The sequence below is a fragment of the Esox lucius genome, chromosome 23 (assembly GCF_011004845.1).
Source record: "Esox lucius isolate fEsoLuc1 chromosome 23, fEsoLuc1.pri, whole genome shotgun sequence".
Taxonomy (NCBI): Eukaryota; Metazoa; Chordata; class Actinopteri; order Esociformes; family Esocidae; genus Esox; species Esox lucius.
Window position 1 is genome coordinate 5,699,815 of NC_047591.1, and position 14,434 is coordinate 5,714,248.

Here is a 14,434-nt window from a genome sequence, read left to right on the forward strand (position 1 = left end):
GGGTTTAAATGATTTGCACATCTTTGCATTCTGTTTCTATTTCCGTTTTACACAGCGCCCCAACTTTCTTTGGAAACAGGGTTGTATTTTTGAAGCTTTTTGTGCTTTATTGAAAAGATAGAGGAATTTACTGAAAGAGCAGTCAATTATATTATCTTATACCATACCATACCATACCATCTTCTTCCGCTTATCCGGGGCCGGGTCGCGGGGGCAGCAGTCTAAGCAGGGATGCCCAGACTTCCCTCTCCCCAGACACTTCCTCCAGCTCTTCCGGGGGGACACCGAGGCGTTCCCAGGCCAGCCGGGAGACATGGTCCCTCCAGCGTGTCCTAGGTCTTCCCCGGGGTCTCCTCCCGGTGGGACGGGACCGGAACACCTTCCCAGGAAGGCGTTCCGGAGGCATCCGAAACAGATGCCCAAGCCACCTCAGCTGACCCCTCTCGATGTGGAGGAGCAGCGGCTCTACTCTGAGCTCCTCCCGGGTGACCGAGCTTCTCACCCTATCTCTAAGGGATCGCCCAGCCACCCTGCGGAGAAAGCTCATTTCGGCCGCCTGTATCCGGGATCTTGTCCTTTCGGTCATGACCCAAAGCTCATGACCAAAGGTGAGAGTAGGAACGTAGATTGACCGGTAAATCGAGAGCTTCGCCTTGCGGCTCAGCTCTTTCTTCACCACGACAGACCGATACATCAACCGCATTACTGCAGAAGCTGCACCGATCCGTCTGTCAATCTCCCGTTCCTTCCTTCCCTCACTCGTGAACAGGACCCCTAGATACTTAAACTCCTCCACTTGAGGCAGGCACTCTCCACCAACCTGAAGTGGGCAAGCCACCCTTTTCCGACTGAGGACCATGGCTGATTTTCATCCCCACCGCTTCACACTCGGCTGCAAACCGTCCAAGTGCATGCTGAAGGTCCTGGCTTGAAGGGGCCAACACGACAACATCATCCGCAAAGAGCAGAGACGAAATCGTGTGGTCCCCAAACCTGACACCCTCCGGCCCCTGGCTGCGCCTAGAAATTCTGTCCATAAAAATTACGAACACCCCGGTCTGCCATCCCAGAGGCACTGTCCCCGACTGCCACGCGATGTTGCACAGGCGTGTCAGCCAAGACAGCCCCACAACATCCAGAGACTTGAGGTACTCAGGGCGGATCACATCCACCCCCGGTGCCTTGCCACCGAGGAGTTTCTTAACCACCTCTGTGACTTCAGCCCGAGTGATGGACGAGTCCACCTCTGAGCCCTCCTCCTCTGCTTCCTCAATGGAAGACGTGACGGCGGGATTGAGGAGATCCTCGAAGTACTCCTTCCACCGCCCGACGACATCCCCAGTTGAGGTCAACAGCTGCCCACCTCTACTCTAAACAGCGTTGGTAGGGCACTGTTTCCCTCTCCTGAGGCGCCGGATGGTTTGCCAGAATCTCTTCGAGGCCAGCCGATAGTCCTTTTCCATGGCCTCACCGAACTCCTCCCAGGCCCGAGTTTTTGCCTCCACAACCACCCGGGCTGCAGTCCGCTTGGCCTGTCGGTACCCGTCAGCTGCCTCAGGAGTCCCACAAGGCAACCAGGCCTGATAGGACTCCTTCTTCAGCTTGACGGCATCCCTTACTTCCGGTGTCCACCACCGGGTTCGGGGATTGCCGCCTCGACAGGCACCGGAGACCTTACGGCCACAGCTCCGAGCGGCCGCTTCGACAATGGCGGTGGAGAACATGGTCCACTCGGACTCAATATCTCCAGCCTCCCTCGGGATCCAGTCGAAGCTCTTCCGGAGGTGGGAGTTAAAGATCTCTCTGACAGGAGACTCGGCCAGACGTTCCCAGCAGACCCTTACAGTACGCTTGGGCCTGCCGAGTCTGTCCAGCTTCCTCCCCCGCCATCGGATCCAACTCACAACCAGGTGGTGATCAGTTGACAGCTCCGCCCCTCTCTTCACCCGAGTGTCCAAGACATGTGGCCGCAGGTCAGATGAAACAACAACAAAGTCGATCATCGACCTGCGGCCTAGGGTGTCCTGGTGCCAAGTGCACTGATGGACACCCTTATGCTTGAACATGGTGTTAGTTATGGACAAACTGTTACTAGCACAGAAGTCCAAGAACTGAACACCGCTCGGGTTCAGATCAGGGGGGCCGTTCCTCCCAATCACGCCCCTCCAGGTGTCACTGTCGTTGCCCACGTGGGTGTTGAAGTCCCCCAGTAGAACGATAGAGTCCCCAGTCGGAGCACTTTCCAGCACCCCTCCCAGAGACTCCAAGAAGGTTGGGTACTCTGCACTGCCGTTCGGCCCGTAGGCACAAACAACAGTGAGAGACCTATCCCCGACCCGTAGGCGCAGGGAAACGACCCTCTCGTTCACCGGGGTAAACTCCAACACATGGCGGCAGAGCTGGGGAGCTATAAGCAAACCCACACCAGCCCGCCGCCTCTCACCATGGGCAACTCCAGAGTGGTGAAGAGTCCATCCTCTCTCAAGGAGTGTGGTTCCGGAGCCCAAGCCGTGCGTAGAGGTGATTCCGACTACCTCTAGTCGGAACCTCTCAACCTCACGCACGATCTCAGGCTCCTTCCCCGCCAGCGAGGTGACGTTCCACGTCCCTAGAGCTAGTTTCCGTGTCCAGGGATCGGGTTGTCTAGGCCCCCGCCTTCGACTGCCGCCCGATCCTCTCTGCACCGGCCCCTTATGGTCCCTCCTGTGGGTGGTGAGCCCACGGGAGGGCGGCCCCATGTTGATCGTTCGGGCTGGGCCCGGCCGGGCCCCATGGGGAAAGGCCCGGCCACCAGGCGCTCGCGGACGAGCCCCAACCCCGGGCCTGGCTCCAGGGTGGGGCCCCGGCTGCGCCATGCCGGGCGACGTCACAGGGCACAAAATATTTTTCATCATTAAGAGGTTTTTTAATTATATTATATTATCTTATACACTCACCTAAAGGATTATTAGGAACACCTGTTCAATTTCTCTTTAATGCAATTATTTAATCAACCAATCACATGGCAGTTGCTTCAATGCATTTAGGGGTGTGGTCCTGGTCAAGACAATCTCCTGAACTCCAAACTGAATGTCAGAATGGGAAAGAAAGGTGATTTAAGCAATTTTGAGCGTGGCATGGTTGTTGGTGCCAGGGGGGCCGGTCTGAGTATTTCACAATCTGCTCAGTTACTGGGATTTTCATGCACAACCATTTCTAAGGTTTACAAAGAATGGTGTGAAAAGGGAAAAACATCCAGTATGCGGCAGTCCTGTGGGCAAAAATGCCTTGTTGATGCTAGAGGTCAGAGGACAATGGGCCGACTGATTCAAGCTCATAGAAGAGAAACTTTGACTGAAATAACCACTTGTTACAACTGAGGTATGCAGCAAAGCATTTGTGAAGCCACAACACGCACAACCTTGAGGCGGATGGGCTACAACAGCAGAAGACCCCACCGGGTACCACTCATCTCCACTACAAATAGGAAAAAGAGGCTACAATTGGCACGAGCTCACCAAAATTGGACAGTTGAAGACTGGAAGAATGTTGCCTGGTCTGATGAGTCTCGATTTCTGTTGAGACATTCAGATGGTAGAGTCAGAATTTGGCGTAAACAGAATGAGAACATGGATCCATCATGCCTTGTTACCACTGTGCAGGCTGGTGGTGGTGGTGTAATGGTATGGGGGATGTTTTCTTGGCACACTTTAAGCCCCGTAGTGCCAATTGGGCATCGTTTAAATGCCATGGCCTACCTGAGCTTTGTTTCTGACCATGTCCATCCCTTTATGACCACCATGTACCCATCCTCTGATAACTACTTCCAGCAGGATAATGCACCATGTCACAAAGCTCGAATCATTTCAAATTGGTTTCTTGAACATGACAATGAGTTCACTGTACTGAAATGGCCCCCACAGTCACCAGATCTCAACCCAATAGAGCATCTTTGGGATGTGGTGGAACGGGAGATTCGTGCCCTGGATGTGCATCCCACAAATCTCCATCAACTGCAAGATGCTATCCTATCAGTATGGGCCAACATTTCTAAAGAAAGCTTTCAGCACCTTGTTGAATCAATGCCACGTAGAATTAAGGCAGTTCTGAAGGCGAAAGGGGGTCAAACACAGTATTAGTATGGTGTTCCTAATAATCCTTTAGGTGAGTGTATATCAATGATTGTGTCCCGCCAGGGATGGGTTCTGTTAAACTTTTAACCCAACATAGTAGGTCGTAAAATAAATGCCTAAGCGGTGGTCCCAAAACTGGACATTAGGAGAAAGAAATCTAGGTTGAAAATACTGTATCCCTGAAAAATGGAAGCATCCCGTTTCTTCTTGAGCCACTAAGGTCGGTGGCCTATGGCATTTAGATAAACGAAATCTGAGACAGCAAGGCCTTCTAATTTATCGGTCTGCCCATAACACCATACATGTAATTGATCATTATAAATCATTTCACATACTGTAGAGTGGAAAATAGAAATGGAAGGGGGAAATGTTTAGTCCCATATTTTAATTCAATACATGGATTCAAGAAATGTCTATCCACAATAAAGGATTAGGTTTCTCAAGGGGGATTTGGGAGATTAACCACATGCACATATGTGTTGTAACTGTCATACTTAAAAAATGTTTTACTTTGAATTGTAGGTTCTATAAAATTGTTTATGAAAACATGACATTTCTCTCTTTGGTCCCCAAATACTCTGTAGCTGTGATATCTGTGCTGCCCCGTGCTTTTTTGAGGTAGTGCCAAGGACACCAAATCCACAGCATTTTTGCAACTCTCTTTCCAGAATGTTTTATCAGTGTCAACCATTGGCTTTACATCAGTATAGTTACAAAGGCATTGTGTTTTAGCATTGTGGAATCGCTCCCCACAATTCACTAAAGCTGGAGTCGCTGCTCTGGAAACAGATTTGTGAAGCTGACGTTCTAAGTTGAATCTTTTCTTTGCTCGCAGTCCAAGAAGAACCAAATGTCAATGTTAAGTAATGCATGAGACCAGTAGGTCTGGAAGTGTAGCCTTGGCTGTGGCTACAGCTGGACATCCATCCTCAGGTTGACCAAACACAGAGAGGAGAGAGCCTGGTCTTAATCCACCATGTCTTTCATGTGGGCTGTGGTGTTGAAGGTCAACACAGCTGTTGATTGAGGCTGATTCTCTCTGATAGAGCAGCATACAGGGGCAGTAGCCAGACTCAACCAGTGTAATAATCAAACACTCTTTAACACCCCATTATTGATAAGATATTTGTGCTTCCTCATTTGCTGCCAATCTCAAATGACTGCATCAAGTAAAGATGAAAACTCACAGATTGCTTTGTTTCATCTAAACAGGTCTGTGGTTATCGGAATTTATTTAGATAAAGTACCAGCCCATCACCATGGTCAATTTGACCCTTGTGTAGGTATCTGGCTGGGTAATATAGTTCAAGTGGTGTTTTAAGGGCACCCCTTCACCAAAACTAATAATAATAACCAAATGTACATTACACTTTAAAGTAGCCAAACATATCTAATAAATATGAAGTGAACAAAAACCACCTGCAGACATCCAAGACAATGTAACAACTACATACCTTGATAACATCATATTTTCAGCAATCAAATTATGCATGTGAGTGGGTTTGCAAGGGGGCAGTTCCTGTGCAGCAGGGGATTTGTGAGTAGAAGAGTAGTTGAAACGTCCCTCTCTGTATTCTTCCCTGAGGTTAACTACCAGGGACTTAATCTAGATTTATGCAGAGAGAAAATAAACATTTCAAATTTTTCATTTGTTGTATATATCTGATGTTAGCAAGGTTGAGTGGAATTGTGTTCATGCAGAACATTGCAGAATCCAACAAACAAGCTCTTTGTTCCACACATATACAACTTTCTATACATACACCCACAAACACTGCGTCATTCACACACACAAAACACTGAAACATATTGCCTATTCTGTATGCCTATTGCTTTTGATTTATAATCTACAAAAGGGAATCATGCATGTGCTGTATTTTTGTGGTTCAGTGGCTTAATTTGCTTTTGTCTAGATTATCATTGTTTCAAGAGGAGAACAAAAGGGAAGAAAATGCCCTTCTGTTATTTAATAGTAATCTGCAGAACAGCTCCATTGTTTTATCACCGGGTTGTGTTTCTTCCCAAACTTGTTTACAACCAAATGGTTAGAATGGAACAGAATGATACAATTACAACCAAATAGATGTAAGTAAATGTTTAATGAAGAAAACTTCAAAGGTGTCTTGTAAGCATTAATAAAGTCTCCCTTTATTGCCTCGTTGATTCGGGCTGTATCAAATGTTGGGAGATTTTCTGTAATTTTCCCTAAAAGATTTTACACCCGTTTGGAAGGGTTTGAGCAGACTGACCCCTTTCGCCAAAATTAACATTTCATATGATTGTTCTTGACAGAGCGTTCTCTTCCAGAGGCCCCTCGAAGGATAACCAAAAATGGACATTGTTCAAGATTTGGTAGTTTGGAAGTTGTTTATTTCCGGAATTTTCAGTGTATGGGTTTTTTCAACAAATTGATTGACAGAGTAGGCCACTTTTGACATGTTGTTTTTTTTTCTTAAGCCAAAGTGATTTTTTAAAAAACAAATAGACTTATGTATTTAAACAAATAGACTTATGTATTTGTACCAGACTCCGGACAACACAGGCTGAAACGCTCGGAAGCTATAAACGAATGAGAAATGTGTGTGATTATGTTTTAATGGGAGGGGCTTACGTTATTTTGTAGCCTATTGAATACTTCGGAAAACACCCACTGGACTACAGATTCTGTCCCTCATTGAATGGTCTGCTTCGTGGTCGTTTTGAAAGAATTACTTCGTGAACTGCAGAGGTATGTTTTGCGCCTCGGAAAATGTTGTTTGTTTTGTTTTTCCAACTTGATGCAAGTTTGTTTAGTCGCATGCTTCCCACTGAGCGATGCTTTTTCTGGGCAATAGGGTGACACGTCATTTTTGTTTATAGATACATACAGTGAAGTATGCACACCCAGAAACCATCAATACGTGACGATTGTGTGTTAGAACTCTTTCACAAATGAATCTAAACTTAGAAGTTACTATATTAATATTCATGCGTGGCAATAACGTTTGCTTGTTACAAATAATTTCTTTAAATTATTTGACAGATCACTAGAACCTTTTACTGACCTTTAGTCAATGTGGATTCTGAAATGCTCCATCCTGTCCCGTCATAGTTCTTAATCACAAAAAAATGAGAAGGCAAAATCCAACATCTTGGATTCGACACTTTTCTGGGGCGTCATGAAGAGACAATTTTTTAGTCCGTCATAGTGCATAAGTATGAAGGGTGGTTGGTGGCTAGAGCAGGCGATATGGACAGAAGTAATACGATAAATATAGAAACTCTATTATTACTATTAGCAGGAGAATAATTGTATGGTTGTAGCAATCAATTGTCCTATTAGCAACTTCACATTTCTCTTTTACGATAAGAATATCGGGTTATTCTTTACAAAAGAATATTGCTGTCGGGATGCAGTATGGCAAATACAGATTCCAAGTTAGTTGCAAGATAATTTCTAACGACAAGATCTACTGAAGTCTGAGTCTACTGACGTTATATCTAAAATACCACAGTCGACTCCAGTTGCACTTTAACCCCCCCCCCCCCCCCCCCCCCTTATAACTGAGTTGAAACCATGCTTTCAACTCAGTTATAGTGAAACATATACATTCTATTCTTTGTTTTCTCAGTTCCTTGCAAAAGTGAAATATTTTGCTATATACCACTTTTGTAGCTATTTCTGGCCCCAGATGCTTGAACTCTGCCATTGTAATTCATGACACGTATATGCACCTTGCAAGTTGCTCCATTCTCATCTCAAGGGAGGGGTTCTGGTATACTCCTTACTAGATGTGTTGAGTAATACTGCCTCAAGGCTCTCTGTAAAAAAAGTAGATGTAAGTGTAAATGTGTGCTATAGGAATTGGTGTTCCAACAAACACAACTTTTTTCTAATTGAACAGCCTTTTTTAGCACCTGAATATCAAGTAGAAAGATTAAGTCTTGTGTGGAAATGGTGATTATTTGTATCCTTGTATATTACTCCAATATGGAGTTATCAGCCTGGAATTGGTTGCCATTTCTGTTGGCAATAATGTAACAAATGTATTATGTTTTACCAAAACTAAAAGATTAATTTGATTCAACACTGTTTTTCAAAATAATATCTGTTTTGAAATTGTAGATCTTACCCCACTGCAATTGTCATGTTGGAATAAGAACCAGAATCACCTTTATTCTCTAAATGATTTATCTGTATTGTCTCCATACGTTTTTGAAAAACTGGTTGACAGAGATGATGCTTGCTTCCCTACTTTGGAGTCATTTAGTACAATGCAGGGCAGGTAGCAGCCTAGGACTCTTTCTTTGGACCATATTTTACATCTGCAGTAGGCAGACCCAGACCAAAACTAAATAGTGAGAATGGACTCTGTGACTGATATGTAAAGTTGGATCAGGTTGACTTGGAGATCCTTTTTTTTTTTGAATACCTCAAGTGGTATTTCTGCTGGTGTGTATTTTTGGCAATCACTGTTACTTGAGACTGTTGTAGATGATAGCACCTAGGATCTTTAATGATTCAGCCAAATGAACTGCTGTACCCTTAAAGGGTCATTTCACCATAGCTTAGTTACTCAATTATTGGTGTTAACAATGATATATTTGCATCATAAAAATGCAATATGCTCACTGCAATCCTGAATGCACAACTGTGATTTTTGCTGTAGAATGCAGAACATTTGACCTCCTTTTTATTTGTTTGTTCAAAAAATATAGTAAGTTTTAGCGGTCATAGCAAAGTTAGCACCTAACTGACAAAATGGTGATTGGAGAATACAGTAGGAATACAGTTGTGCTCAAAAGTTTGCATAAACTTGGAGAATTGGTAATATATGTACCATTTGTAAAGAAAACATGAGTGAGCAGGCAAAACACATGTCTTTTATTTCTTGTAGGATTCATATTAGACTGTAGTTTATAACAGAATGGCATAATCATAAAACAAAATATGGCAACAAAGAAAAAAATGAACTGACCCTGTTCAAAATTCTGCATACCCTTAGTTCTTAATACTGTGTAGTGCCCCCTTTACCATCAATGACAGCGTGCAGTCTTTTGTCATAATTGTCTATGAGGCCCTGATTTCTTGCAGGTGGTATAGCTGCCCATTTGACTTGGCAAAATGCCTCCAGTCTTTGGTCGTCTTGCATGAACGGCACATTTGAGATCTCCCCAAAGTGGCTCGATGTCAGGAGACTGTGATGGCCACTCCAGAACCTTCACCTTTTTGTGCTGTAACCACTGGAGGGTCAACTTGGGTTTGTGCTTAGGGTCATTGTCGTGCTGGAAAGTCCAAGAGCGTCCCATGGGTAGCTTTCATGCAGAAGAATGCAAATTGTCTGACAGTATTTTCTGATAGTATGATGCATTCATCTTGCCATCAATTTTCACAAGATTCCCCGTGCCTTTAGAGCTCACACAACCCCAAAATATCAGTGAGCCACCACCATGCTTCACAGTGGGGATGGTATTCTGTTCACTAAAGGCCTTCTTGACCCCTCTGCAAACATAGCGCTTATGATTGTGACCATAAAGCTACATTTTGGTCTCGTCACTCCAAATTACAGTGTGCCAGAGGCTGTGAAGCGTGTCAAGGTGTTTTCAGGCATATTGTAACCAGGCTTTCTTGTGGCATTGGCGCAGTAAAGGCTTCTTTCTGGCAACTTGACCATGCAGCTCATTTTCTTTCAAGTATCATCGTATTGTGTTCCTTGAAACAACCACACCGTCTTTTTCCAGAGCAGCCTGTATTTCTCCTGAGGTTACCTGTGGGTTTTTCTTTGTATTCCGAACTATTCTTCTGGCACTTTTGACTGAAATCTTTCTTGGTCTACTTGATTTTGGCTTGGTATCAAGAGATCACTGAATTATCCACTTCTTAATAAGTGATTAAACATTACTGACTGGCATTTGCAAGGCTTTGGATATCTTTCTATATCTTTATAAAGTTCCATTACCTTTTTACGCCGGTCTTTTGACAGTTATTTTCTGCTCCCCATGGCTCAGTATCTAGCCTGCTCAATGCATCCACATGAGAGCTAACTCATTGACTATTTATTAGGGCTGCACAATATATCGTTTCAGCATTGACATTGTATATCTGATATAAGGTAATTTACTCAGATTTATAGGTTATTGGTTACACAGTTTATTATTATTTTAAACACGGAGTTCGATGCTGCACTTGGTTGACATGCAGGCTCTGCTTGGAGAATTTGGTTGCAAAAAGAAATGCATCGTCAATTACATGGAAATATTTTAGCTACAGACAGGATGATGTTGACCAAAAACAGGTACTTAGTCGAGAGTGCCTTGCACTCAAGATCAATGTGTTCGATCGTTTAAGGCGGCACCAGAAATCTTCATATGAGTGCCAAGCATCTCAATGCTGTCCAAAATATATTTTGGATGCATTTGCCAGTATTACACCATACGAGAAAAGTTCCAAACGGCAGAGAAAAATCATAGATTCAATAACATTTCACGTCACCAAAGACATGGTACCAATTAACATGGTTACCAGAGGGTTTTAAAAACATGATCCGGTCGCTTGACAAGTGGTATGTAATGCCGTCACACAACTATTTTTCTCAAGTTGCCATCCCAGTGCTAGTTGAAACAGAGCTGTCACAAGTGGAATATTATACAACAACAACGGACTTGTGGTCCAGCCGGACAACGGAGCCCTACATAAGTCTGACCGTACACTTTATTAATGAGGACTTCCACCTGAAAAGTCACTGTTTGCAAACTGCATTTTCCCAGAGGATGTGAGAACATCGCAACAGGGATGAGAGAAGCTTTAGCTGATTGGGGCCTAGATACTAGTCTGTATAACAACAGACAATGCCGCGAACATGGTGAAGGGAGCACCTGAACAAGTGGACCAGATTGCAGTACTCTGGCCACTGACTGCATCATGCAGTTGGTAAGTTATGCCTAATTGCGCATTCTATTTTACTACTGTTGCTATTGGTATACTATTACTGTTACATATTATTATCTAGCAAACTTTTCTGAAATATAACAATTTTCAGAAATTTCATACATTTTAATAGTAGAGGATGGGGCTGGGGAAGAATGAAGGATACAGACTGTCAGGTTGATAGCCAAATCTCTTTTTGAATACATCCTGTTTTTTTTCATATCGCAATATATATCGCAGAAAAACAAAATATAGCAATGTCAGTTAATTTCAATATCATGCAACTTTAATATTTTTTTACATAGACACTAATAGCACAGACACTAACTAAGTCACAGGTTTGGGAAATTTGCCTTTAATTGCCATTTTCACCATGTGTGTCTGTAACATGGCCAAACATTCAAGGGTATGTAAACTTTTGCTCAGGGATATTTGGGTGATTTCTGTTATCATTATGATCTAAAAAGGAGCCAAACAACAATGTGATAATAAATGGCTTCATATGATCACTATCCTTAAATAAAATTTAGTGATCATCTTTTTTCACTAACTTTTATCACTATCTTTATCACTATCTTTTTTGGCATGATCAGTCATATTTTCAAAATGAATGCCATTATTTAACAATTTCTGCCAGTGTTTGCAAACTCATGAGCATAAGTGTACTTGAAGACAAACAAATAACACCAACATTGAACATGTTCATCTGATGTGTGGTGTTCCTGATATTTTTAACAGTTAGCGAATCCACTGGTGGCAGATTCAGAAAATATGTACAATTGTTTTTTACAATAATAATAATGATCATAGAACACACAATTAGTCTGTACTAGACTTTACTCACCTCATTGGAATTGTTTTTGATTAAGTGTCATTAAGCCTTAAAGATTATAAGCTAGTAGCAACCCAAACTATGAAATATGAAAGTTATTGATATCATCAAAAGATATAATCAGATATTGTTACAGCAAAATGCCTCAATTGTTTATTTCTGAAATGTATTTCCTATGGATTGTAAAGGTATGCCTGGATGGGTTTTGTCAGGCAAAACCGGATATATTAAGCATGTGGTTTCTGGTAATTAGCCTGAGATGCAGGCTTAATTACCTCCCGTCTTTCTGCACCAAAACCGATTGGTCACTAATTGGTCGACTATCAAGATGTGCAGCTTATTAGCTCTGAAGCGTAGACTAAATGCTTTTGGCACAAATGCACATGGCCAAATGGTACTTTTACTTGAGTTCCAAGTGTTAGAAAATAATAATCGGTTGACCTCTATTACAAATGCAACACTGCAAGATCCAAACTACTGATAAGCACTAAAAACAGAAAGGCCAAAATAGAATTAGCTAAAGCGTACTGAGATCAGCCAAAACAAGCAGCAGTTCAAAATTGCTGCAGTAAGGCCTTGGCAAAGCATCACAAGGATAAAACCAATGTCAGTGGTGTATTTTGGTGATGTCAGTGGGTCAGTGGTGTACGTTTAAGATTGCTAGCCACAGATGTCAATAGTTAATTTCGACAGGCATTGTTTTCAATAAGCAAGGCTCAAATCAATTGCCATTCTAATTTCAGTTAGCTTATACGTGAGAAAATAGTATGTGTTATAAAGTGACTCAGTGTTTTGATAACTGTGTAAATATATATAGGACAAGCAGAATTGTATACATTATTTAAAAGTAGAAACATTTATGCATATACACTAGAGTTCAAAAGTACCCCATGCTTTCAATCTGTGTTCTCTGATTGGCTTGAGGGGCACTTCTTACATACTATATGGTCAAGCTGCTTCCACAACAGCTCAAAAGGGTTGAGATCCGGTGACTGTGCTGGCCACTCCATTATAGACAGAATACCAGCTGACTGCTTCTTCCCTAAATAGTTCTTGCATAGTTTGGAGCTGTGCTTTGGGTCATTGTCCTGTTGTAGGAGGAAATTAGACTGCTGCCCCCTTGACCCGGCCCCGGATAAGCGGAAGATGATGGATGGATGGAAATCTCCTACTTTATCACCACCAAAGCACCCCCAGACCATCACGTTGCCTCCACTGTGCTTGACAGATGGTGTCAAGCACTCCTCTGACAATGTTTTCATTTGGTCAGCATCTGACGAATGTTCTTCTTTCTGATCTGAGCACCTCAAACTTAGATTAATCTTTCCATAACACACTTTTTCCGATCTTCCTCTGTCCAGTGTCTGTGTTCTTTTCCCCATCTAAATCTTCTCTTTATTGGCCAGTCTGAGATATTGTTTTTTCTTTGCAATTCTGCCTAGAAGGCGAGCATCCCAGTGTCGCCTCTTCACTGTTGATGTTGAGACTGGTGTTTTGTGGGTACTATTTAAAGAAGCTGGCAGTTGGGGACCTGTCTGTCGTCCATTTCACAAACTAGACACTATAATGCATTTGTTCTCTTGCTTAATTGTGTACTGGGGCCTCCCACTCCTCTTTCAAATCTGGTCAGAGCCAGTGTGCGCTATTCTGTGAAGGGAGTAGTACATGGCGTTGTACAAGATCTTCAGCTTCTTGGCAATTTCTCGCATGGAAAAGCCTTTATTTCTCACAAGAAGAATTGACTCACAACTTTCAGAAGAAAGTTATTTGTTTCTTTAAAATTATAAACTTGGATTAGCAAAGACAATGTGCCATTGGAACACAGGAGTGATGGTTGCTGATAATATGCCTATTTGGATACTCCATAAACAATCAGCCATTCCCAGCTACAGTAGTAATTTACAAAAGAATATCTACACAGTTTTCCTGATAAATTTGATGTTAATTTAATAGACAAAAATGTGCTACTCTTTGTAAAACAAGGATATTTCTAAGTGACCCCAAACTTTTGAATTGTAGTGTATATTGACAAACGATACCTTGCCCTGAGAAGAATTAGAGTATCAAGTACAGTACATCCCCCGTATCCATGAGAGATCGGTTCTGCGAACCCTCACGGATGTGGAAAATCGCGGATAAGTGACACAAATTGCGGATAACTATTAATTCAACACAATCGCATCTAGGAAAACAACATATCGTGATTGTTTATTTGCATAATCGTTATGTAAGGGACAGTTTATATTTTCTTTATATTTGCACTTCATGCAATTAACCGGATCGACGCTTGGATGGCTGAAATTAGCGCGTTTTAAAAATGTCTGACTTCTTGAAAATAATTCCTGGATACTTGAGTTCGCGAATGTGGAACTGCGGATAGCTGCGGGTTTACTGTATCAAAATGCCTACAGGGGTAAGTCTAAACCAAACACAAACCTTATTTAAAGTAGATCTAAAAATCCCCCCAAAAATGAATGGTGAAATAACCCAAAGAGCCCCTTTCTGATTTTGCTGCATGATGTTATGGATATTATGTCAATTTCTCTCAACTGTGTGAAAACATCTTGCCGGCTTAGACATTTT

The 14,434-nt window shown here is 42.7% G+C and overlaps 1 protein-coding gene across 2 annotated transcripts in view; it reads left to right on the forward strand.

The window, feature by feature from the left end:
- The first annotated feature begins 6,731 nt into the window (after nt 1-6,731).
- Nucleotides 6,732-14,434, forward strand: part of cald1a (caldesmon 1a) — a 65,806-nt gene continuing 58,103 nt past the window's right edge. For both annotated transcript variants that reach the window (XM_010902206.3, XM_010902205.3), the window contains exon 1: nt 6,732-6,840. The gene's annotated coding sequence lies outside the window, so the exon portion shown is untranslated. The remainder of the gene's footprint in view (nt 6,841-14,434) is intronic.